Source organism: Dendropsophus ebraccatus, unplaced genomic scaffold, assembly GCF_027789765.1.
Source record: "Dendropsophus ebraccatus isolate aDenEbr1 unplaced genomic scaffold, aDenEbr1.pat pat_scaffold_1424_ctg1, whole genome shotgun sequence".
NCBI lineage: Eukaryota > Metazoa > Chordata > Amphibia > Anura > Hylidae > Dendropsophus > Dendropsophus ebraccatus.
Window position 1 is genome coordinate 1 of NW_027208845.1, and position 24,212 is coordinate 24,212.

Sequence of the window (24,212 nt, forward strand, 5' to 3'; positions counted from 1 at the left end):
GCGTGGCCACCCATTTCCCCCCACCAGCTCACAGGTAACTGGGGCTAGCCTTTTCTCATGGAATGCTGAAAGATAATTCTTCTATAGGGGAAAGTTTTCGAAGGCACCAGAGAAAGCACAGCTTTACATTTTTCTCTCACTCCATGTTTTTGCGATGTTGATGGTTGATTGAAGACTCTTTTTTTTTAAATTGGATACAATTAAAGTCTTCGTAAAAGTCAAGAAAACCGGATGATGCTACTAGTCCACTCATACAGTTTAGCCCCAGGCAGGTTTTAACTGAAGACCAGGGCTCTAAAACATTAACTCTGTAGCCTGGTTCTGTCTAGTTTTGTTTCTCTTTGCCATCTTTCAAAGATCTCCTAATGAGGATTCTAGTGTCAAGGAGCCATTGGCGAGCCGCAGAAGCACACCGCCCAACTCCCCACCTCTGCCTTACTGATGTACAGGGGCTCGGCTTCCAGCAGTGAGCCCTGTACATCAATCAGTCAAGGCTGGAAACCGGTGGGGTAGGGAGGATTCATGCAGGCTCAGGCTTGGCAACACCTCCTTGACACTTGAGCATGATTTACAGTTGACAGATTGTCTTTAATGTCACACGTGATACAAAGACGACTCTGGTGGTGGGACTCGAACCCAAGACCTTTGAATCACATCCTGATTCTAAAAGTCCAATGCTGAATGGCCAAAGGAAAATTCCTTCCAGGGCAATATTTTAAAGGCACCAGAGAAAATCTGAGCTGGGGAATGTGTTCATCACACACTTGAACTTTCAGCACGATATAGAGCTGGCAAATTGCCTTTAATGTCACATATAATACAAAATGTTTCCGTAGGTAGGCTTCAACTCAAAAGCAGGCTTGTGAAACCTTGATTACCAAGCCTGGCTCGGTCTAGTTTTGGTTTTTCTTTTGCATTCTTCAAAGACAACCTAAAGGCGAAGTCAAGGTCTTGACGTCAGGCGTGATAGAAAAGATGACTCTGGTGGGACTCGAACTCACAACCTTTGAATCACTACACTTTTCTAGAAGTCCAATGCGCTATCCATTGCGCCACAGAGCCACGAGCTTGGGAGCTTGTGCTCAGTTTTTAGCCCAGGTGGAACCAGTACCACTCCTTGCTTTCTAGATAATGCAAGGCTTGACTCTGGTGATACCACAAGCTCGGAATGGCTGCCTTCTCCTAGAAGGCAAAGAGGGGACCAAAACGCTGCATATGTGGTAGAAGAAAGAGATTTATGGCATTTTATAATCAACTGCATAAGGGCTTGTCGATATACCTAGAAATGGGCATTTTTCTACACCACCTAAGGCCGTAGACAAAGATGTAACAAGACAAAGGTCGACTCTGGTGGGACTCGAACCCACAACCTTTGAATGCCTTCATTGCCTTAGAAGTCCAATGCGCTATCCATTGCGCCACAGAGCCTTACGCTTGCGTGGCCACCCATTTCCCCCCACCAGCTCACAGGTAACTGGGGCTAGCCTTTTCTCATGGATGCTGAAAAGATAATTCTTCTATAGGGGAAAGTTTTCGAAGGCACCAGAGAAAAGCACAGCTTTACATTTTTCTCTCACTCCATGTTTTTGCGATGTTGATGGTTGATTGAAGACTCTTTTTTTTAATTGGATACAATTAAAGTCTTCGTAAAAGTCAAGAAAACCGGATGATGCTACTAGTCCACTCATACAGTTTAGCCCCAGGCAGGTTTTAACTGAAGACCAGGGCTCTAAAACATTAACTCTGTAGCCTGGTTCTGTCTAGTTTTGTTCTCTTTGCCATCTTTCAAAGATCTCCTAAATGAGGATTCTAGTGTCAAGGAGCCATTGGCGAGCCGCAGAAGCACACCGCCCAATTTCCCACCTCTGCCTGACTGATGTACAGGGCTCGGCTTCCAGCACTGAGCCCTGTACATCAATCAGTCAAGGCTGGAAACTGGTGGGGTAGGGAGGAGTCATGCAGGCTCAGGCTTGGCAACACCTCCTTGACACTTGAGCATGATTTACAGTTGACAGATTGTCTTTAATGTCACACGTGATACAAAAGACGACTCTGGTGGTGGGACTCGAACCCAAGACCTTTGAATCACATCCTGATTCTAAAGTCCAATGCTGAATGGCCAAAAGGGAAAATTCCTTCCCAGGGCAATATTTTAAAAGGCACCAGAGAAAATCTGAGCTGGGGAATGTGTTCATCACACACTTGAACTTTCAGCACGATATAGAGCTGGCAAATTGCCTTTAATGTCACATATAATACAAAATGTTTCCGTAGGTAGGCTTCAACTCAAAAGCAGGCTTGTGAAACCTTGATTACCCAGCCTGGCTCGGTCTAGTTTTGGTTTTTCTTTTGCATTCTTCAAAGACAGCCTAAAGGCGAAGTCAAGGTCTTGACGTCAGGCGTGATAGAAAAGACGACTCTGGTGGGACTCAAACCCACAACCTTTGAATCACTACACTTTTCTAGAAGTCCAATGCGCTATCCATTGCGCCACAGAGCCACGAGCTTGGGCGCATGTGCTCAGTTTTTAGCCCAGGTGGAACCAGTAACCACTCCTTGCTTCTAGATAATGCAAGGCTTGACTCTGGTGATACCACAAGCTCGGAATGGCTGCCTTCTCCTAGAAGGCAAAGAGGGGACCAAAAAGCTGCATATGTGGTAGAAGAAAGAGATTTATGGCATTTTATAATAAACTGCATAAGGGCTTGTCGATATACCTAGAAATTGGCATTTTTCTACACCACCTAAGGCCGTAGAAAAAGATGTAACAAGACAAAGGTTGACTCTGGTGGGACTCGAACCCACAACCTTTGAATGCCTTCCTTGCCCTAGAAGTCCAATGCGCTATCCATTGCACCACAGAGCCTTACGCTTGCGTGGCCACCCATTTCCCCCCACCAGCTCACAGGTAACTGGGGCTAGCCTTTTCTCATGGAATACTGAAAGATAATTCTTCTATAGGGGAAAATTTTCGAAGGCACCAGAGAAAAGCACAGCTTTACATTTTTCTCTCACTCCATGTTTTTGCGATGTTGATGGTTGATTGAAGACTTTTTTTTTTTAAATTGGATACAATAAAAGTCTTCGTAAAAGTCAAGAAAACCGGATGATGCTACTAGTCCACTCAAACAGTTTAGTCCCAGACAGGTTTTAACTGAAGACCAGGGCTCTAAAACATTAACTCTGTAGCCTGGTTCTGTCTAGTTTTGTTTCTCTTTGCCATCTTTCAAAGATCTCCTAAATGAGGATTCTAGTGTCAAGGAGCCATTGGCGAGCCGCAGAAGCACGCCGCCCAATTTCCCACCTCTGCCTGACTGATGTACAGGGCTCGGCTTCCAGCACTGAGCCCTGTACATCAATCAGTCAAGGCTGGAAACCGGTGGGGTAGGGAGGAGTCATGCAGGCTCAGGCTTGGCAACACCTCCTTGACACTTGAGCATGATTTACAGTTGACAGATTGTCTTTAATGTCACACGTGATACAAAAGACGACTCTGGTGGTGGGACTCGAACCCAAGACCTTTGAATCACATCCTGATTCTAAAAGTCCAATGCTGAATGGCCAAAAGGGAAAATTCCTTCCCAGGGCAATATTTTAAAAGGCACCAAGAGAAATCTGAGCTGTGGAATGTGTTCATCACACACTTGAACTTTCAGCACGATATAGAGCTGGCAAATTGCCTTTAATGTCACATATAATACAAAATGTTTCCGTAGGTAGGCTTCACTCAAAAGCAGGCTTGTGAAACCTTGATTACCAAGCCTGGCTCGGTCTAGTTTTGGTTTTTCTTTTGCATTCTTCAAAGACAACCTAAATGCGAAGTCAAGGTCTTGACGTCAGGCGTGATAGAAAAGATGACTCTGGTGGGACTCGAACTCACAACCTTTGAATCACTACACTTTTCTAGAAGTCCAATGCGCTATCCATTGCGCCACAGAGCCACGAGCTTGGGAGCATGTGCTCAGTTTTTTAGCCCAGGTGGAACCAGTACCACTCCTTGCTTTCTAGATAATGCAAGGCTTGACTCTGGTGATACCACAAGCTCGGAATGGCTGCCTTCTCCTAGAAGGCCAAGAGGGGACCAAAAACGCTGCATATGTGGTAGAAGAAAAGAGATTTATGGCATTTTATAATCAACTGCATAAGGGCTTGTCGATATACCTAGAAATGGGCATTTTTCTACACCACCTAAGGCCGTAGACAAAGATGTAACAAGACAAAGGTCGACTCTGGTGGGACTCGAACCCACAACCTTTGAATGCCTTCATTGCCTTAGAAGTCCAATGCGCTATCCATTGCGCCACAGAGCCTTACGCTTGCGTGGCCACCCATTTCCCCCCACCAGCTCACAGGTAACTGGGGCAAGCCTTTTCTCATGGAATGCTGAAAGATAATTCTTCTATAGGGGAAAGTTTTCGAAGGCACCAGAGAAAAGCACAGCTTTACATTTTTCTCTCACTCCATGTTTTTGCGATGTTGATGGTTGATTGAAGACTCTTTTTTTTTAAATTGGATACAATTAAAGTCTTCGTAAAAGTCAAGAAAACCGGATGATGCTACTAGTCCACTCATACAGTTTAGCCCCAGGCAGGTTTTAACTGAAGACCAGGGCTCTAAAACATTAACTCTGTAGCCTGGTTCTGTCTAGTTTTGTTTCTCTTTGCCATCTTTCAAAGATCTCCTAAATGAGGATTCTAGTGTCAAGGAGCCATTGGCGAGCCGCAGAAGCACACCGCCCAACTCCCCACCTCTGCCTTACTGATGTACAGGGCTCGGCTTCCAGCAGTGAGCCCTGTACATCAATCAGTCAAGGCTGGAAACCGGTGGGGTAGGGAGGAGTCATGCAGGCTCAGGCTTGGCAACACCTCCTTGACACTTGAGCATGATTTACAGTTGACAGATTGTCTTTAATGTCACACGTGATACAAAAGACGACTCTGGTGGTGGGACTCGAACCCAAGACCTTTGAATCACATCCTGATTCTAAAAGTCCAATGCTGAATGGCCAAAAGGGAAAATTCCTTCCCAGGGCAATATTTTAAAAGGCACCAGAGAAAATCTGAGCTGGGGAATGTGTTCATCACACACTTGAACTTTCAGCACGATATAGAGCTGGCAAATTGCCTTTAATGTCACATATAATACAAAATGTTTCCGTAGGTAGGCTTCAACTCAAAAGCAGGCTTGTGAAACCTTGATTACCCAGCCTGGCTCGGTCTAGTTTTGGTTTTTCTTTTGCATTCTTCAAAGACAGCCTAAAGGCGAAGTCAAGGTCTTGACGTCAGGCGTGATAGAAAAGACGACTCTGGTGGGACTCAAACCCACAACCTTTGAATCACTACACTTTTCTAGAAGTCCAATGCGCTATCCATTGCGCCACAGAGCCACAAGCTTGGGTGCATGTGCTCAGTTTTTAGCCCAGGTGGAACCAGTACCACTCCTTGCTTTCTAGATAATGCAAGGCTTGACTCTGGTGATACCACAAGCTCGGAATGGCTGCCTTCTCCTAGAAGGCAAAGAGGGGTCCAAAAAGCTGCATATGTCGTAGAAGAAAGAGATTTATGGCATTTTATAATAAACTGCATAAGGGCTTGTCGATATACCTAGAAATGGGCATTTTTCTACACCACCTAAGGCCGTAGACAAAGATGTAACAAGACAAAGGTCGACTCTGGTGGGACTCGAACCCACAACCTTTGAATGCCTTCCTTGCCCTAGAAGTCCAATGCGCTATCCATTGCGCCACAGAGCCTTACGCTTGCGTGGCCACCCATTTCCCCCCACCAGCTCACAGGTAACTGGGGCTAGCCTTTTCTCATGGAATGCTGAAAGATAATTCTTCTATAGGGGAAAATTTTCGAAGGCACCAGAGAAAAGCACAGCTTTACATTTTTCTCTCACTCCATGTTTTTGCGATGTTGATGGTTGATTGAAGACTTTTTTTTTTTAAATTGGATACAATAAAAGTCTTCGTAAAAGTTAAGAAAACCGGATGATGCTACTAGTCCACTCAAACAGTTTAGTCCCAGGCAGGTTTTAACTGAAGACCAGGGCTCTAAAACATTAACTCTGTAGCCTGGTTCTGTCTAGTTTTGTTTCTCTTTGCCATCTTTCAAAGATCTCCTAAATGAGGATTCTAGTGTCAAGGAGCCATTAGCGAGCCGCAGAAGCACACCGCCCAATTTCCCACCTCTGCCTGACTGATGTACAGGGCTCGGCTTCCAGCACTGAGCCCTGTACATCAATCAGTCAAGGCTGGAAACCGGTGGGGTAGGGAGGATTCATGCAGGCTCAGGCTTGGCAACACCTCCTTGACACTTGAGCATGATTTACAGTTGACAGATTGTCTTTAATGTCACACGTGATACAAAAGACGACTCTGGTGGTGGGACTCGAACCAAAGACCTTTAAATCACATCCTGATTCTAAAAGTCCAATGCTGAATGGCCAAAAGGGAAAATTCCTTCCCAGGGCAATATTTTAAAAGGCACCAGAGAAAATCTGAGCTGGGGAATGTGTTCATCACACACTTGAACTTTCAGCACGATATAGAGCTGGCAAATTGCCTTTAATGTCACATATAATACAAAATGTTTCCGTAGGTAGGCTTCAACTCAAAAGCAGGCTTGTGAAACCTTGATTACCCAGCCTGGCTCGGTCTAGTTTTGGTTTTTCTTTTGCATTCTTCAAAGACAACCTAAAGGCGAAGTCAAGGTCTTGACGTCAGGCGTGATAGAAAAGACGACTCTGGTGGGACTCGAACCCACAACCTTTGAATCACTACACTTTTCTAGAAGTCCAATGAGCTATCCATTGCGCCACAGAGCCACGAGCTTGGGTGCATGTGCTCAGTTTTTAGCCCAGGTGGAACCAGTACCACTCCTTGCTTTCTAGATAATGCAAGGCTTGACTCTGGTGATACCACAAGCTCGGAATGGCTGCCTTCTCCTAGAAGGCAAAGAGGGGACCAAAAAGCTGCATATGTGGAAGAAGAAAGAGATTTATGGCATTTTATAATAAACTGCATAAGAGCTTGTCGATATACCTAGAAATGGGCATTTTTCTACACCACCTAAGGCCGTAGACAAAGATGTAACAAGACAAAGGTCGACTCTGGCGGGACTTGAACCCACAACCTTTGAATGCCTTCCTTGCCCTAGAAGTCCAATGCGCTATCCATTGCGCCACAGAGCCTTACGCTTGCGTGGCCACCCATTTCCCCCCACCAGCTCACAGGTAACTGGGGCAAGCCTTTTCTCATGGAATGCTGAAAGATAATTCTTCTATAGGGGAAAATTTTCGAAGGCACCAGAGAAAAGCACAGCTTTACATTTTTCTCTCACTCCATGTTTTTGCGATGTTGATGGTTGATTGAAGACTTTTTTTTTTTTTTTAAATTGGATACAATAAAAGTCTTCGTAAAAGTCAAGAAAACCGGATGATGCTACTAGTCCACTCAAACAGTTTAGTCCCAGGCAGGTTTTAACTGAAGACCAGGGCTCTAAAACATTAACTCTGTAGCCTGGTTCTGTCTAGTTTTGTTTCTCTTTGCCATCTTTCAAAGATCTCCTAAATGAGGATTCTAGTGTCAAGGAGCCATTGGCGAGCCGCAGAAGCACACCGCCCAATTTCCCACCTCTGCCTGTCTGATGTACAGGGCTCGGCTTCCAGCACTGAGCCCTGTACATCAATCAGTCAAGGCTGGAAACCAGTGGGGTAGGGAGGAGTCATGCAGGCTCAGGCTTGGCAACACCTCCTTGACACTTGAGCATGATTTACAGTTGACAGATTGTCTTTAATGTCACACGTGATACAAAGACGACTCTGGTGGTGGGACTCGAACCCAAGACCTTTGAATCACATCCTGATTCTAAAAGTCCAATGCTGAATGGCCAAAAGGGAAAATTCCTTCCCAGGGCAATGTTTTAAAAGGCACCAGAGAAAATCTGAGCTGTGGAATGTGTTCATCACACACTTGAACTTTCAGCACGTTATAGAGCTGGCAAATTGCCTTTAATGTCACATATAATACAAAATGTTTCCGTAGGTAGGCTTCAACTCAAAAGCAGGCTTGTGAAACCTTGATTACCAAGCCTGGCTCGGTCTAGTTTTTGTTTTTCTTTTGCATTCTTCAAAGACAACCTAAAGGCGAAGTCAAGGTCTTGACGTCAGGCGTGATAGAAAAGATGACTCTGGTGGGACTCGAACCCACAACCTTTGAATCACTACACTTTTCTAGAAGTCCAATGCGCTATCCATTGCGCCACAGAGCCACGAGCTTGGGCGCATGTGCTCAGTTTTTAGCCCAGGTGGAACCAGTACCACTCCTTGCTTTCTAGATAATGCAAGGCTTGACTCTGGTAATACCACAAGCTCGGAATGGCTGCCTTCTCCTAGAAGGCAAAGAGGGGACCAAAAAGCTGCATATGTGGTAGAAGAAAGAGATTTATGGCATTTTATAATCAACTGCATAAGGGCTTGTCGATATACCTAGAAATTGGCATTTTTCTACACCACCTAAGGCCGTAGACAAAGATGTAACAAGACAAAGATCGACTCTGGTGGGACTCGAACCCACAACCTTTGAATGCCTTCCTTGCCCTAGAAGCCCAATGCGCTATCCATTGCGCCACAGAGCCTTACGCTTGCGTGGCCACCCATTTCCCACCACCAGCTCACAGGTAACTGGGGCTAGCCTTTTCTCATGGAATGCTGAAAGATAATTCTTCTATAGGGGAAAATTTTCGAAGGCACCAGAGGAAAGCACAGCTTTACATTTTTCTCTCACTCCATGTTTTTGCGATGTTGATGGTTGATTGAAGACTTTTTTTTTTTTAAATTGGATACAATAAAAGTCTTCGTAAAAGTCAAGAAAACCGGATGATGCTACTAGTCCACTCAAAAAGTTTAGTCCCAGGCAGGTTTTAACTGAAGACCAGGGCTCTAAAACATTAACTCTGTAGCCTGGTTCTGTCTAGTTTTGTTTCTCTTTGCCATCTTTCAAAGATCTCCTAAATGAGGATTCTAGTGTCAAGGAGCCATTGGCGAGCCTCAGAAGCACACCGCCCAACTCCCCACCTCTGCCTGACTGATGTACAGGGCTCGGCTTCCAGCAGTGAGCCCTGTACATCAATCAGTCAAGGCTGGAAACCGGTGGGGTAGGGAGGAGTCATGCAGGCTCAGGCTTGGCAACACCTCCTTGACACTTGAGCATGATTTACAGTTGACAGATTGTCTTTAATGTCACACGTGATACAAAAGACGACTCTGGTGGTGGGACTCGAACCCAAGACCTTTGAATCAAATCCTGATTCTAAAAGTCCAATGCTGAATGGCCAAAAGGGAAAATTCCTTCCCAAGGCACCAGAGAAAATCTGAGCTGTGGAATGTGTTCATCACACACTTGAACTTTCAGCACGATATAGAGCTGGCAAATTGCCTTTAATGTCACATATAATACAAAATGTTTCCGTAGGTAGGCTTCAACTCAAAAGCAGGCTTGTGAAACCTTGATTACCCAGCCTGGCTCGGTCTAGTTTTGGTTTTTCTTTTGCATTCTTCAAAGACAACCTAAAGGCGAAGTCAAGGTCTTGACATCAGGCGTGATAGAAAAGACGACTCTGGTGGGACTCGAACCCACAACCTTTGAATCACTACACTTTTCTAGAAGTCCAATGAGCTATCCATTGCGCCACAGAGCCACGAGCTTGGGTGCATGTGCTCAGTTTTTAGCCCAGGTGGAACCAGTACCACTCCTTGCTTTCTAGATAATGCAAGGCTTGACTCTGGTGATACCACAAGCTCGGAATGGCTGCCTTCTCCTAGAAGGCAAAGAGGGGACCAAAAAGCTGCATATGTGGAAGAAGAAAGAGATTTATGGCATTTTATAATAAACTGCATAAGAGCTTGTCGATATACCTAGAAATGGGCATTTTTCTACACCACCTAAGGCCGTAGACAAAGATGTAACAAGACAAAGGTCGACTCTGGCGGGACTTGAACCCACAACCGTTGAATGCCTTCCTTGCCCTAGAAGTCCAATGCGCTATCCATTGCGCCACAGAGCCTTACGCTTGCGTGGCCACCCATTTCCCCCCACCAGCTCACAGGTAACTGGGGCTAGCCTTTTCTCATGGAATGCTGAAAGATAATTCTTCTATAGGGGAAAATTTTCGAAGGCACCAGAGAAAAGCACAGCTTTACATTTTTCTCTCACTCCATGTTTTTGCGATGTTGATGGTTGATTGAAGACTTTTTTTTTTTTTTAAATTGGATACAATAAAAGTCTTCGTAAAAGTCAAGAAAACCGGATGATGCTACTAGTCCACTCAAACAGTTTAGTCCCAGGCAGGTTTTAACTGAAGACCAGGGCTCTAAAACATTAACTCTGTAGCCTGGTTCTGTCTAGTTTTGTTTCTCTTTGCCATCTTTCAAAGATCTCCTAAATGAGGATTCTAGTGTCAAGGAGCCATTGGCGAGCCGCAGAAGCACACCGCCCAATTTCCCACCTCTGCCTGTCTGATGTACAGGGCTCGGCTTCCAGCACTGAGCCCTGTACATCAATCAGTCAAGGCTGGAAACCAGTGGGGTAGGGAGGAGTCATGCAGGCTCAGGCTTGGCAACACCTCCTTGACACTTGAGCATGATTTACAGTTGACAGATTGTCTTTAATGTCACACGTGATACAAAAGACGACTCTGGTGGTGGGACTCGAACCCAAGACCTTTGAATCACATCCTGATTCTAAAAGTCCAATGCTGAATGGCCAAAAGGGAAAATTCCTTCCCAGGGCAATGTTTTAAAAGGCACCAGAGAAAATCTGAGCTGTGGAATGTGTTCATCACACACTTGAACTTTCAGCACGTTATAGAGCTGGCAAATTGCCTTTAATGTCACATATAATACAAAATGTTTCCGTAGGTAGGCTTCAACTCAAAAGCAGGCTTGTGAAACCTTGATTCCCTATCGTCCCATTGGCATCACAACAGATGGGGTTAACTCGCCCCTGCGAGCCCATGGGACGAAGGAATCTTTAATGAACATAATTAGCCTAAGCTTTTAATCCCCTCCTACGGAAGTATAAGTAGGCCCCGCCTCCCCAGTATCATCAGTCTTTTTTTCTTCGCTCTCTAAGCCCTAGGGGACGTTGCCCCCTCCTACCTTATCTCCCTTCTTTTCTTAGGTTAGGAGCATCGCGCTCCAGTCTTTGTATTAGTGTGGCGCCGGATGGTTTCGGCGCCTGTATCTTTCTTAGCGACGTGCAGGGCTTTCTGCCCTGCATGCCGCCGGACCGGAGGACTTCCGGGTTCCGCGTCATCACGCTAGCGTCATTGCGTCAGCGCGTCATCACGCTATCGGCGCCGCGTGATGACGTCACCTACCGGCGACTCGGACCGCGCTCGTGTATTTCTGGCGTCCAGATCAGGTATGTGGATCTCCTTTGGAGTTCAGGATTCCCACTGTTCGCTGCTGCTTGAAGCTCTCAGTGTTTCCTTATCGCTCGTGTACAGTTGCCAGGCTCTACTATTGAATTGTAAGTGTATCATTATACTGTACTCTGCTGACATCTTGTGGTTTTTTGGTGTATTACACTTGATAATACAGGCTAGGCCTGTTGCTGCTGTGTTATACCTGCATTATGTGCATATGATTATAAGTGAGACTTATACACATATATTTATATAGATGTCAGCTATGGAGACCAGTCCGTCTGGGAAAAGATCAACTAAACGCAAGCATTTCACTTGCGCTGAATGCGAAACACCTTTACCCGATGGATATGAATACCGTACGCCTGAACCTTCTAGCAAGATAAGGTTTCTTTTTCTATATAATATGCTTATATAGATTTTCATATGTTGCAGTGCGTTGTGCTTCATGTCGCCCAAAACCTAATACTGAGGAGCCTGATGTTCAGGACGTTGTAGTCTGGGTAAAGGATTATGTTGAGAAAGCTTTTGCTAATAGAGATTCTCACCAGAAGAAAAAATCCAAGCGTAGTATTTCTCCTTCTGTTTCCCAGCCTGTGAGTATTATGAGTATATGCGGCTGGGTGATGATTGCTTGGAGCTAAAGAATTTTTTTCTGCCTTAGGGGTCAGCCTTTACGGTTATTGATGAGGTCAAGTCCTCCTCTTCTTCGGAGTCATCTTCTCCTTCTGAAGACGAGAAGGATTCGTTTAGAAGCTATTTCCCTATGGACAGCATCTACAAATTGCGTAGGGCCGTCCAGGCAGAAATTCACCCTGAAGAATCAGAGGGTGCTTCTCCTGCAAAAAAGCCTAGGGCTTTCTCTGTAGGGGAAACATCGATGTCTATGATAAAGGCTGAATGGAAGAAACCGGAAAAAGCTCCGGTTCTAAGTAAAAAGTTTAAGACCTTATACGTCCTCAAGGAGGATCAAACTAAGGATTGGTACGAACCTCCTAAGGTTGATACAGCCATAGCTAAACTGTCTAAGAATTCAGTTTTACCTGCCGAGGATGGATCTAATCTTAAGGATCCTATGGACAGAAGGGTGGAGGTGGCTTTTAAAAGGTCATACACTGCTGCAGCAGCCCAAGGGGCAGTTGCTATTTCCTCCTTCGAGGTGTCCAGAAGCCTTAGGAGATGGCTGGCCAAGGTCCAGGAGGACCTAGAATCTGGTGTGAACAGGGACAAGGTCCTACGTTCCTTTAAAAAAGTGAATATGGCAATCGATTTTCTCTGTGATGCAGCATCACAAGGGACTAGGCTTGCCTCAAAAACTATGGCTCTGTCTACAGCGGGTCGCCGAGCCCTTTGGTTAAAACCTTGGGTGGGTGACTCCAACTCCAAATTTCAATTATGTAATTTGGAATATCAACCTGGTAGGCTCTTCGGTTCAGAACTTGACAAGTTAATGGAAGAGATGTCAGATAAGAAGGGTAAATCCCTTCCATTGACCTCCAGTAGTGGTTCCTATAGACCCCGGAATTCCTTTCGTAGGGGAAGATCCCCTCAGAGAGGAAAAAGCAGATACCAGGTCAGAAATAAAGGACGGTACTACAACAAGAGAGGAGGAGGAAAGCAGAACAAGGATTCAGCCAAAAAGCCTGATTTTTGACGCCAGAGGTATACCTGTGGGGGGTCGACTGTGTTACTTTCTCCAAAATTGGGAAAGATTAATAAAGGACGTCTGGATAGTAAGCATTATCCGCTCGGGTTACGTGCTTCCTTTATCTCCTCTTCCTCCCCCCAGGTTTCTGGTATCTCGGTACCTAGGTCAGGTAAAACATCCCGTACTGGAAGAAGAGATCCTGCATCTATTATCAATAGAAGCTCTGGAGGAAGTACCTCGGTCGGAGATCGGTCTAGGAGTCTATTCTCCAATCTTTCTAGTTCCGAAGCCATCCGGAAAGTGGAGGCTTATCTTAGATCTAAGGTATCTAAACCAGTTTATGACAAAGAAAAAGTTTCGTATGGAGAACATAAAGTCGGTAAAAACCCTCCTTCAGGAGGGGGACTTTATGGTAACTATAGATCTTCAAGATGCGTATCTCCATGTTCCTATCTTGCCAGCTCACAGAAGGTATCTACGCATAGCCACTCAGTTGCAGGGGGTGGTAAGGCACCTTCAATTCAGGGTCCTTCCCTTTGGAATAACTTCAGCCCCCTTTGTATTTACAAAAATAATCTCAGCCGTCATGGTACTCTTCAGGTTGCAGGGAATAAAAGTTGTTCCCTACCTAGACGACTGGTTGATTATGGCCCAGACTCAGACTCTTCTGATGTCTCAATTGAATTATGTCTTGGACATTCTTCATCAATTGGGATGGCTAATCAACCAGGAGAAATCGGATCTCATTCCATCCACAACGAAAACATTCCTGGGATTCGTCGTAGACTCCATCCAGATGAAGATATTCTTGTCAACACCAAGGGTAATTCGCATACAGAGAGGGGCCCAATTTCTCATTCCACCTCGCCAGGTGTCTCTCCGGACACTCATGAGGTTCCTGGGCCTTCTCTCCTCAGCTGCAGATGCGGTGCCATGGGCCCTATGGCACATGAGATACCTGCAGCAAGAAGTTCTAAAGAAGTGGAATCGCAGTTTGGAAGATCTAGATGCCCTCCATGTACTATCCACGGAAACAAGGCAGTCTCTAACCTGGTGGAGACAGGTCAGACATGGTGTCTCTATAATCGAGCCTCAGTGGACTACTATCACAACCGACGCCTCAGGCACAGGTTGGGGTGCTCATTTGGAGGAGAAGACGATCTCGGGAACATGGAACTTGCAGGAGTCGACGCTTCCGTCGAATGCCCGGGAGCTCAGAGCTATCTATCTAGCTCTTCTACATTTTTCTCCAATACTACTCCAGAAGGCGGTAAGAGTCAAGACGGACAACACTGCTTGTGTAGCTTACATCAACAAGCAGGGAGGTACCAGATCATCTCTACTTCTCAGAGAAGTGGAAGGTATCTTCAGATGGGCAGAACCCAGAGTGTCCAAATTAACTGCCCTGCACATCAGGGGCATTCACAACACTCTGGCAGATCGGCTGAGTCGAGGATTGACGGTTCCGGGAGAATGGTCTCTGTCGAGAACAGTATTCATTCAGTTAACCCGGAGATGGGGACTTCCTCAGATAGATCTTATGGCATCAGCAGAGAATGCCAAACTGAGGAATTTTTGTTCCCTGTACACAGCAGACAGACCGTCAATCGTGGATGCAATGTCAATTCATTGGAATTTCAGACTAGCATACATCTTTCCCCCAATCTCCATGATTCCGAGGGTTCTCATGAAGATCAGGTTGGACCAGGCATCGGTGATCATCATCACACCTTTCTGGCCGAAGAGAGCCTGGTTCACTCTCCTCATGAATATGAGCAGGGGGGAGTTCTGGAAACTTCCTTTGAATCCAGACCTGATTTCGCAGAGACATCACCTTTGCCAGGACCTAGCCAGTCTCAGTCTCACAGCATGGAGGCTGAGGGGACCGTATTAGGATCAGAGCAATTTTCTGCTAGTGTATTACGTACACTATCTCACGCCAGAAGTACTGCTACTAACAAATCCTATAATCGTATATGGAACATTTTCCAAGCATGGGGTTCTGCAAGGCAGATTGATACTCTGAAGCCTTCTACTGCACACCTGTTAGAGTTTTTTCAGCAAGGATTTGACAGAGGCTTGACGCCGAGCTCCATCAAGGTCCAAATCGCGGCTTTATCTGCTCACTTAAATTCTAGACTGTTTCAGCTTCCGGAAGTAAAGAACTTCGTGAAAGCAGTTACAAGATTAAGGCCAAGAATAACCAGACAAGTGGATTCTTGGGACCTCTCATTTGTATTGAGGCGCCTTTGTCTTCAGCCATTTGAACCGTTGGAGGAGGTAGACTTGAAATTTCTTTCTTTCAAGGTTACTCTACTATTGGCTGTAACTTCAGCCAAGCGGGTAGGGGAGCTTCAGGCCCTTGGCTCAGCCCCTCCTTACATTATTTTCGCAGAAGACAAGGTAACCCTCAGATTTTTACCAGGTTTTCTACCCAAGGTACCATCATTTGTGAACCTGAATGAACCAGTGGTCCTTCCAGTTTTTTCTCCCACAAGTAATTCTCAAGATGAGGTGGATCTATCTCTACTGGATGTCTCTAGAGCAATTAGAATTTATCTGTCTAGAGTTGCAGATTTCCGTAAGGAGGAAAATTTGCTCGTCTTGTTTGCTGGCAGAAACAAGGGGAAGAAAGCCTCAAAACCCTCCATATCGAGATGGATTTGCGATGCTATTGGTTTATGCTATTCATCGGCAGACCAGACTCCTCCGGAGTTCACAAAGGCGCATTCCACAAGAGCGGTTGCTTCCACCTGGGCTGAAAGATCATCCGTACCCTTAGAAAGCATCTGCCAAGCCGCCTCCTGGTCAGCTCTATCTACCTTTGTCAGGCATTACAGGTTGAATACAAGGTTTGAAGCCAGAACAGCCTTCGCCAGATCTGTGCTCAGTGCCGCTGCTCTGGAGTAACCCACCCTGGGGATATCTTGCTAGTTCCCCATCTGTTGTGATGCCAATGGACGATAGGGAAGCAAAAATTATTAAGTTAATTTGTTTTCCCTGAGACCCATTGGCATCACAAGGCTCCCTCCCTTTTTGGAATTCTTGTCATTAGACTGATGATACTGGGGAGGCGGGGCCTACTTATACTTCCGTAGGAGGGGATTAAAAGCTTAGGCTAATTATGTTCATTAAAGATTCCTTCGTCCCATGGGCTCGCAGGGGCGAGTTAACCCCATCTGTTGTGATGCCAATGGGTCTCAGGGAAAACAAATTAACTTAATAATTTTTGCTTACCAAGCCTGGCTCGGTCTAGTTTTTGTTTTTCTTTTGCATTCTTCAAAGACAACCTAAAGGCGAAGTCAAGGTCTTGACGTCAGGCGTGATAGAAAAGATGACTCTGGTGGGACTCGAACCCACAACCTTTGAATCACTACACTTTTCTAGAAGTCCAATGCGCTATCCATTGCGCCACAGAGCCACGAGCTTGGGCGCATGTGCTCAGTTTTTAGCCCAGGTGGAACCAGTACCACTCCTTGCTTTCTAGATAATGCAAGGCTTGACTCTGGTAATACCACAAGCTCGGAATGGCTGCCTTCTCCTAGAAGGCAAAGAGGGGACCAAAAAGCTGCATATGTGGTAGAAGAAAGAGATTTATGGCATTTTATAATCAACTGCATAAGGGCTTGTCGATACACCTAGAAATTGGCATTTTTCTACACCACCTAAGGCCGTAGACAAAGATGTAACTAGACAAAGATCGACTCTGGTGGGACTCGAACCCACAACCTTTGAATGCCTTCCTTGCCCTAGAAGCCCAATGCGCTATCCATTGCACCACAGAGCCTTACGCTTGCGTGGCCACCCATTTCCCCCCACCAGCTCACAGGTAACTGGGGCTAGCCTTTTCTCATGGAATGCTGAAAGATAATTCTTCTATAGGGGAAAATTTTCGAAGGCACCAGAGAAAAGCACAGCTTTACATTTTTCTCTCACTCCATGTTTTTGCGATGTTGATGGTTGATTGAAGACTCTTTTTTTTTTAATTGGATACAATTAAAGTCTTCGTAAAAGTCAAGAAAACCGGATGATGCTACTAGTCCACTCATACAGTTTAGCCCCAGGCAGGTTTTAACTGAAGACCAGGGCTCTAAAACATTAACTCTGTAGCCTGGTTCTGTATAGTTTTGTTTCTCTTTGCCATCTTTCAAAGACCTCCTAAATGAGGATTCTAGTGTCAAGGAGCCATTGGCGAGCCGCAGAAGCACACCGCCCAACTCCCCACCTCTGCCTGACTGATGTACAGGGCTCGGCTTCCAGCAGTGAGCCCTGTACATCAATCAGTTAAGGCTGGAAACCGGTGGGGTAGGGAGGAGTCATGCAGGCTCAGGCTTGGCAACACCTCCTTGACACTTGAGCATGATTTACAGTTGACAGATTGTCTTTAATGTCACACGTGATACAAAAGACGACTCTGGTGGTGGGACTCGAACCCAAGACCTTTGAATCACATCCTGATTCTAAAAGTCCAATGCTGAATGGCCAAAAGGGAAAATTCCTTCCCAGGGCAATATTTTAAAAGGCACCAGAGAAAATCTGAGCTGGGGAATGTGTTCATCACACACTTGAACTTTCAGCACGATATAGAGCTGGCAAATTGCCTTTAATGTCACATATAATACAAAATGTTTCCGTAGGTAGGCTTCAACTCAGAAGCAGGCTTGTGAAACCTTGATTACCCAGCCTGGCTCGGTCTAGTTTTGGTTTTTCTTTTGCATTCTTCAAAGACAACCTAAAGGCGAAGTCAAGGTCTTGACGTCAGGCGTGATAGAAAAGACGACTCTGGTGGGACTCAAACCCACAACCTTTGAATCACTACACTTTTCTAGAAGTCCAATGCGCTATCCATTGCGCCACAGAGCCACAAGCTTGGGCGCATGTGCTCAGTTTTTAGCCCAGGTGGAACCAGTACCACTCCTTGCTTTCTAGATAATGCAAGGCTTGACTCTGGTGATACCACAAGCTCGGAATGGCTGCCTTCTCCTAGAAGGCAAAGAGGGGTCCAAAAAGCTGCATATGTGGTAGAAGAAAGAGATTTATGGCATTTTATAATAAACTGCATAAGGGCTTGTCGATATACCTAGAAATGGGCATTTTTCTACACCACCTAAAGCCGTAGACAAAGATGTAACAAGACAAAGGTCGACTCTGGCGGGACTCGAACCCACAACCTTTGAATGCCTTCCTTGCTCTAGAAGTCCAAGGCGCTATCCATTGCGCCACAGAGCCTTACACTTGCGTGGCCACCCATTTCCCCCCACCAGCTCACAGGTAACTGGGGCTAGCCTTTTCTCATGGAATGCTGAAAGATAATTCTTCTATAGGGGAAAATTTTCGAAGGCACCAGAGAAAAGCACAGCTTTACATTTTTCTCTCACTCCATGTTTTTGCGATGTTGATGGTTGATTGAAGACTTTTTTTTTTTTTTAAATTGGATACAATAAAAGTCTTCGTAAAAGTCAAGAAAACCGGATGATGCTACTAGTCCACTCAAACAGTTTAACCCCAGGCAGGTTTTAACTGAAGACCAGGGCTCTAAAACATTAACTCTGTAGCCTGGTTCTGTCTAGTTTTGTTTCTCTTTGCCATCTTTCAAAGATCTCCTAAATGAGGATTCTAGTGTCAAGGAGCCATTGGCGAGCCGCAGAAGCACACCGCCCAATTTCCCACCTCTGCCTGTCTGATGTACAGGGCTCGGCTTCCAGCACTGAGCCCTGTACATCAATCAGTCAAGGCTGGAAACCGGTGGGGTAGGGAGGAGTCATGCAGGCTCAGGCTTGGCAACACCTCCTTGACACTTGAGCATGATTTACAGTTGACAGATTGTCTTTAATAGGAAAGGATACCCACAGCATCCGATGCAAAATAAAGTGTGTTTATTCACACATCATGGTACAGAAGTGCAACGTTTCGGCCAATCCGGCCTTTGTCAAGCATACAAATAGCGTGTTAACAGGAGATATATATATGTGCAAATCATAAAAGAATCCACCCATGGGGAAGTACACGGGAGGGAGGGGGGAGGAGGGGGTGAAGACAAGAGAAAAGGGTAAAAGGAAAAACCTGGGATGGCACAGTTTATCTGAATGATGTACAATTATCACAATAATAGCAATCAACAACTGGTGTATAATCAGATCAGTGTGTGATCATAGGCGATTAGTATCATGATAGTCAAAGGCTGAAAATAAAGACATAACATATCTCGTTCATATCTCATACATTACCAGGTCTTGGATGTAGCCGGCATGACAGGAGACTCTGCACGGAGAAGCGCTGACAGTTTCCGGACGCCAGAGTCAGCTGATCCGTACTGCCGCGCGCGTGCATGGCCACGTGACCGGCAAAGTGACGTGGACCAATGACAATGTAGGAGGGAGGAGCTGTGTCCCGGTTGTCAAGGTGCTGAGGAAACATAAACATCAGGCTGTCAAAGCAGCCCGGCGCTCATGTCAGGAAGGCAGCGGGGGCACCGTGTGTCAGGCTGAAAAGTGACTCCCAATGAGGAAGAGATAGGTAAGAGAGCATATCATATAAAGGATGCATATGAGTATAGAGAATAGACCACAGAGGGTAGCACAATAAGCATAGGTCCACATAGGAGTGGGCAGATGGAGAGTATCCAAATGAGTATAGGGATCATGACCCGACATTGCAGGTCTGCACTGTGGGTGTCAGCGCTGTGGGATTGTATAAGGGGTCATAGCGGTGATGTCATGGCTACGCAAGTCTACGTCATGGACAGTTGCGTAGTGGCGCTATGTAGTGGTTAGGTGACCATGGGAGAAATGACCCGACATCGCAGGTCTGCGCTCTGCATGGTAGCGCTTTGGAGCTACGCCAATGGAGAGTGGCCAAACGGAGCAAAACCTGACATAGCAGGTATACGCTATGGTAGCGTCATGTAATAACCCAATTGTCTCATAAAGTCCAGAGGTCTGAAGGATACCTGGATGCGTATATAGTGGGAGAACACCTCGGGAGCTGTTGTCCTAAATAATACCTGTGCATGGCACCACAGTGTATGTAGACTGTCCTATGAGGGCAGGCATAAGTACGGGACGGACTATTACGCTCAGTGTCTCAGCACAATACCGTAAGGGTCAGTGTAGGATGGCTGAGAGGTACCGTGGCCGGTATGGGTGCACGGTGGTCTGTGTGGATTACACACAGAACCACATGTGTCACCCCCATAGCCCAGGTCCCCCCAGCACAGTTACCAACCCAGGACTGTATTGGCAAATGGGGTGAATCTAGAGGAAATAATGATATGATGGTCACTCATGGCAAGGGTACTAGGTCACCATATCCCACTACAGGGATAATAGAATAAACACATGATAGACTCAAAGTGTGATGCTCAACAATTTATTAGAAAAAGCAGATGGCAAAAAGTGCATAGAAGGGAAAAAGAAATGGAAGAGGAAAGGGAGTCCCAGCCGTCAACTCCGGATGTCCCATGTGCGTGGCATAGCAACCGATGTCTCTCTCATGTCCGGCTAAGTACAAGACCAGTCTAAGTGGCTGAAAAAAAGGTGGAAGACAAAATATAGTTAGTATATCACTCGGCATGTATGTCAGAAGATCCCCATAGGTTAGAACACACTATCTGAAGAAACTGCTGTGCTATCCCCCACCCATAAAGAAGAAATAATAAAAAGGAAATAAACACCTGTACAATAAGTGTCCATATGAATATCAGACTATACAGAGAAGATGTAACAGAAGGCCACAGAAACACAATACTGTTAGTCCAGAGCAAAAGCAAAATATGTATATGTACAAGAAAATCTGGTCTAAGGTCCGGTGGATTAAAAGACATATTCTGTCAAAAGGAGGTTGTGGACACTGGGGGGGGGGGGGGAAGGGGGGGAAGAGGGAAAGAAAAAGGAGACAAGGAAAAGGGGAGAAAAGGGGGAAGGTGGGGGGAACAGGAGAAGAGGAAGGGGAGGAAGGGGAGGAGAAGACGGGGGGCGGAAAGGAGGGGGGGGGGGAAGGGGGGGGGAGAAAGCAAAAAAAAATTTTTTGGATACTCTCATATACAAAATTGGCGACAGACTGGGCTCGGACCTCTACACTAAACAGACGGACAGGAACAATTTACTTACCTTTGACAGCAATCATCCGAGGAATATGGTTAAATCCCTTCCCTGGAGCCAGCTCCTACGGGTAAAAAGAATTGTGAGTGACCCGGAGTTAGTTGATGACAGATTGGATAGAATGTGTGACAAATTCTTACAGAGGGGATATCCTCCCTCTGTAATGAACCAACACAGATTACGTATTGCTGACACCACTCATACAGAGACGTTCAGAGCCCGCATCAGGGAGCCAAACAAACGGATACCTTTTGTATCAACCTACGGCACCCACAGCAATAGGATAGGCAAAGTTCTTAAGAAACATTGGGGTATCCTTCAGAGGGGATGTCCGCTCATCAATGAATTCACACGGCCGCCTCTTCTTTCCTACAAGAGAAACAGAAACTTTAGGGACATTCTTGTTAAAACAGAGGTTCCCTTAACACCCACTAGCACACAAACATATCTAGCGCCCTCTAAAAGGGGCAATTTTCCTTGTTTGGGGTGTGCTGCTTGCAACAATTTAGTCAAGGGGGATCACTTTACCCATCCACACACTGGCAGAGTTATACCCATTAAACATAGATACACATGCAACTTTGATTTTGTTATATATCTCATCACATGCCCATGTGGACTAGCTTATGTGGGTGAAACAACCATGAGTGCTAAAACACGCATCAGCAAGCACAAGAGTACGATCCGGACAAACATGATTGATCTCCCTATTCCTAAACATTTCAAAGAGGCAAATCACAGCATTAGCCAGTTGCGGTATAGGATCATTGATCATGTTCCCCCCCTCAGGAGAGGTGGGGACAGACAAAGACTCCTGAAACTAAAAGAGACTAAATGGATTTATGATCTGGACACTTTACACCCAAAAGGCCTCAATATGGAGATCCGATGGAATCTTTGATAGTCAGACTATGACTGTGTTGGACTGTTACCTTCGTGACAGCATTTGATGTGCTGGATACATTAGGGACCATAGTTTCATCTGTTTTTCCCTTCATCATGCATTCTCGGCTCTTCTTCCTTCCTTTTGTATATTTGCGCTGCTCATCTTCCCTTGTATAGCCAAAAAATTTTTTTTTGCTTCCCCCCCCCTCCTTTCCGCCCCCCCGTCTTCTCCTCCCCTTCCTCCCCTTCCTCTTCTCCTGTTCCCCCCACCTTCCCCCTTTTCTCCCCTTTTCCTTGTCTCCTTTTTCTTTATATGATATGCTCTCCTACCTATCTCTTCCTCATTGGGAGTCACTTTTCAGCCTGACACACGGTGCCCCCGCTGCCTTCCTGACATGAGCGCCGGGCAGCTTTGACAGCCTGATGTTTATGTTTCCTCAGCACCTTGACAACCGGGACACAGCTCCTCCCTCCTACATTGTCATTGGTCCACGTCACTTTGCCGGTCACGTGGCCATGCACGCGCGCGGCAGTACGGATCAGCTGACTCTGGCGTCCGGAAACTGTCAGCGCTTCTCCGTGCAGAGTCTCCTGTCATGCCGGCTACATCTAAGACCTGGTAATGTATGAGATATGAATGAGATATGTTATGTCTTTATTTTCAGCCTTTGACTATCATGATACTAATCGCCTATGATCACACACTGATCTGATTATACACCAGTTGTTGATTGCTATTATTGTGATGATTGTACATCATTCAGATAAACTGTGCCATCCCAGGTTTTTCCTTTTACCCTTTTCTCTTGTCTTCACCCCCTCCTCCCCCCTCCCTCCCGTGTACTTCCCCGTGGGTGGATTCTTTTATGATTTGCACATATATATATCTCCTGTTAACACGCTATTTGTATGCTTGACAAAGGCCGGATTGGCCGAAACGTTGCACTTCTGTACCCTGATGTGTGAATAAACACACTTTATTTTGCATCGGATGCTGTGGGTATCCTATCCTACTACAGTTTAGTGCTCACACCAAGGATTGTGAGCCCTCCTGCGTGCATCCTATTCTTCTACCTGCGATCAAATTTGGAGTAACTCCGAGGTGCTGTTGGAACCTTCTTTTATTTTTAGATTGTCTTTAATGTCACACGTGATACAAAAGACGACTCTGGTGGTGGGACTCGAACCCAAGACCTTTGAATCACGTCCTGATTCTAAAAGTCCAATGCTGAATTACCAAAAGGGAAAATTCCTTCCCAGGGCAATATTTTAAAAGGCACCAGAGAAAATCTGAGCTGGGGAATGTATTCATCACACACTTTAACTTTCAGCACGATATAGAGCTGGCAAATTGCCTTTAATGTCACATATAATACAAAATGCTTCCGTAGGTAGGTTTCAACTCAAAAGCAGGCTTGTGAAACCTTGATTACCAAGCCTGGCTCGGTCTAGTTTTGGTTTTTCTTTTGCATTCTTCAAAGACCACCTAAAGGCGAAGTCAAGGTCTTGACGTCAGGCGTGATAGAAAAGACGACTCTGGTGGGACTCGGACCCACAACCTTTGAATCACTACACTTTTCTGGAAGTCCAATGCGCTATCCATTGCGCCACAGAGCCACGAGCTTGGGCGCATGTGCTCAGTTTTTAGCCCAGGTGGAACCAGTACCACTCCTTGCTTTCTAGATAATGCAAGGCTTGACTCTGGTGATACCACAAGCTCGGAATGGCTGCCTTCTCCTGGAAGGCAAAGAGGAGACCAAAAAGCTGCATATGTGGTAGAAGAAAGAGATTTATGGCATTTTATAATCAACTGCATAAGGGCTTGTCGATATACCTAGAAATTGGCATTTTTCTACACCACCTAAGGCCGTAGACAAAGATGTAACAAGACAAAGGTCGACTCTGGTGGGACTCGAACCCACAACCTTTGAATGCCTTCCTTGTCCTAGAAGTCCAATGCGCTATTCATTGCGCCACAGAGCCTTACGCTTGCGGGGCCACCCATTTCCCCCCACCAGCTCACACGTAACTGGGGCTAGGCTTTTCTCATGGAATGCTGAAAGATAATTCTTCTATAGGGGAAAATTTTCGAAGGCACCAGAGAAAAGCACAGCTTTACATTTTTCTCTCACTCCATGTTTTTGCGATGTT

General features: G+C 45.8%; 1 long non-coding RNA gene and 19 other non-coding genes across 20 annotated transcripts; all 20 read right to left on the reverse strand.

Annotated features, from left to right (window-relative positions):
* Positions 1–976: 976 nt before the first annotated feature.
* Positions 977–1,062, reverse strand: TRNAR-UCU (transfer RNA arginine (anticodon UCU)). Its single transcript is given in 2 exon segments — positions 977–1,012; positions 1,026–1,062. It is a non-coding gene; the product is annotated as a tRNA-Arg (tRNA).
* Positions 1,063–1,342: 280 nt separating this feature from the next.
* TRNAR-UCU (transfer RNA arginine (anticodon UCU)) lies at positions 1,343–1,428 on the reverse strand. Its single transcript is given in 2 exon segments — positions 1,343–1,378; positions 1,392–1,428. It is a non-coding gene; the product is annotated as a tRNA-Arg (tRNA).
* Positions 1,429–2,414: 986 nt separating this feature from the next.
* On the reverse strand, positions 2,415–2,500 carry TRNAR-UCU (transfer RNA arginine (anticodon UCU)). Its single transcript is given in 2 exon segments — positions 2,415–2,450; positions 2,464–2,500. It is a non-coding gene; the product is annotated as a tRNA-Arg (tRNA).
* Positions 2,501–2,780: 280 nt separating this feature from the next.
* Positions 2,781–2,866, reverse strand: TRNAR-UCU (transfer RNA arginine (anticodon UCU)). The gene is given in 2 exon segments: positions 2,781–2,816; positions 2,830–2,866. It is a non-coding gene; the product is annotated as a tRNA-Arg (tRNA).
* Positions 2,867–3,855: 989 nt separating this feature from the next.
* Positions 3,856–3,941, reverse strand: TRNAR-UCU (transfer RNA arginine (anticodon UCU)). The gene is given in 2 exon segments: positions 3,856–3,891; positions 3,905–3,941. It is a non-coding gene; the product is annotated as a tRNA-Arg (tRNA).
* Positions 3,942–4,224: 283 nt separating this feature from the next.
* Positions 4,225–4,310, reverse strand: TRNAR-UCU (transfer RNA arginine (anticodon UCU)). The gene is given in 2 exon segments: positions 4,225–4,260; positions 4,274–4,310. It is a non-coding gene; the product is annotated as a tRNA-Arg (tRNA).
* A 990-nt stretch (positions 4,311–5,300) lies between these two features.
* On the reverse strand, positions 5,301–5,386 carry TRNAR-UCU (transfer RNA arginine (anticodon UCU)). The gene is given in 2 exon segments: positions 5,301–5,336; positions 5,350–5,386. It is a non-coding gene; the product is annotated as a tRNA-Arg (tRNA).
* Positions 5,387–5,666: 280 nt separating this feature from the next.
* Positions 5,667–5,752, reverse strand: TRNAR-UCU (transfer RNA arginine (anticodon UCU)). The gene is given in 2 exon segments: positions 5,667–5,702; positions 5,716–5,752. It is a non-coding gene; the product is annotated as a tRNA-Arg (tRNA).
* A 990-nt stretch (positions 5,753–6,742) lies between these two features.
* On the reverse strand, positions 6,743–6,828 carry TRNAR-UCU (transfer RNA arginine (anticodon UCU)). Its single transcript is given in 2 exon segments — positions 6,743–6,778; positions 6,792–6,828. It is a non-coding gene; the product is annotated as a tRNA-Arg (tRNA).
* Positions 6,829–7,108: 280 nt separating this feature from the next.
* Positions 7,109–7,194, reverse strand: TRNAR-UCU (transfer RNA arginine (anticodon UCU)). The gene is given in 2 exon segments: positions 7,109–7,144; positions 7,158–7,194. It is a non-coding gene; the product is annotated as a tRNA-Arg (tRNA).
* Positions 7,195–8,187: 993 nt separating this feature from the next.
* Positions 8,188–8,273, reverse strand: TRNAR-UCU (transfer RNA arginine (anticodon UCU)). Its single transcript is given in 2 exon segments — positions 8,188–8,223; positions 8,237–8,273. It is a non-coding gene; the product is annotated as a tRNA-Arg (tRNA).
* A 280-nt stretch (positions 8,274–8,553) lies between these two features.
* Positions 8,554–8,639, reverse strand: TRNAR-UCU (transfer RNA arginine (anticodon UCU)). The gene is given in 2 exon segments: positions 8,554–8,589; positions 8,603–8,639. It is a non-coding gene; the product is annotated as a tRNA-Arg (tRNA).
* Positions 8,640–9,615: 976 nt separating this feature from the next.
* TRNAR-UCU (transfer RNA arginine (anticodon UCU)) lies at positions 9,616–9,701 on the reverse strand. The gene is given in 2 exon segments: positions 9,616–9,651; positions 9,665–9,701. It is a non-coding gene; the product is annotated as a tRNA-Arg (tRNA).
* A 280-nt stretch (positions 9,702–9,981) lies between these two features.
* TRNAR-UCU (transfer RNA arginine (anticodon UCU)) lies at positions 9,982–10,067 on the reverse strand. The gene is given in 2 exon segments: positions 9,982–10,017; positions 10,031–10,067. It is a non-coding gene; the product is annotated as a tRNA-Arg (tRNA).
* A 6,345-nt stretch (positions 10,068–16,412) lies between these two features.
* Positions 16,413–16,498, reverse strand: TRNAR-UCU (transfer RNA arginine (anticodon UCU)). Its single transcript is given in 2 exon segments — positions 16,413–16,448; positions 16,462–16,498. It is a non-coding gene; the product is annotated as a tRNA-Arg (tRNA).
* Positions 16,499–16,778: 280 nt separating this feature from the next.
* On the reverse strand, positions 16,779–16,864 carry TRNAR-UCU (transfer RNA arginine (anticodon UCU)). The gene is given in 2 exon segments: positions 16,779–16,814; positions 16,828–16,864. It is a non-coding gene; the product is annotated as a tRNA-Arg (tRNA).
* Positions 16,865–17,854: 990 nt separating this feature from the next.
* Positions 17,855–17,940, reverse strand: TRNAR-UCU (transfer RNA arginine (anticodon UCU)). The gene is given in 2 exon segments: positions 17,855–17,890; positions 17,904–17,940. It is a non-coding gene; the product is annotated as a tRNA-Arg (tRNA).
* A 280-nt stretch (positions 17,941–18,220) lies between these two features.
* On the reverse strand, positions 18,221–18,306 carry TRNAR-UCU (transfer RNA arginine (anticodon UCU)). The gene is given in 2 exon segments: positions 18,221–18,256; positions 18,270–18,306. It is a non-coding gene; the product is annotated as a tRNA-Arg (tRNA).
* Positions 18,307–20,515: 2,209 nt separating this feature from the next.
* On the reverse strand, positions 20,516–21,523 carry LOC138775225 (uncharacterized). The gene is made up of 3 exons (XR_011360525.1): positions 21,425–21,523; positions 21,186–21,240; positions 20,516–20,601 (listed from the first exon to the last, which is right to left on the reverse strand). It is a non-coding gene; the product is annotated as an uncharacterized lncRNA (long non-coding RNA).
* Positions 21,524–23,958: 2,435 nt separating this feature from the next.
* TRNAR-UCU (transfer RNA arginine (anticodon UCU)) lies at positions 23,959–24,044 on the reverse strand. The gene is given in 2 exon segments: positions 23,959–23,994; positions 24,008–24,044. It is a non-coding gene; the product is annotated as a tRNA-Arg (tRNA).
* Between the last annotated feature and the right edge of the window lie 168 nt (positions 24,045–24,212).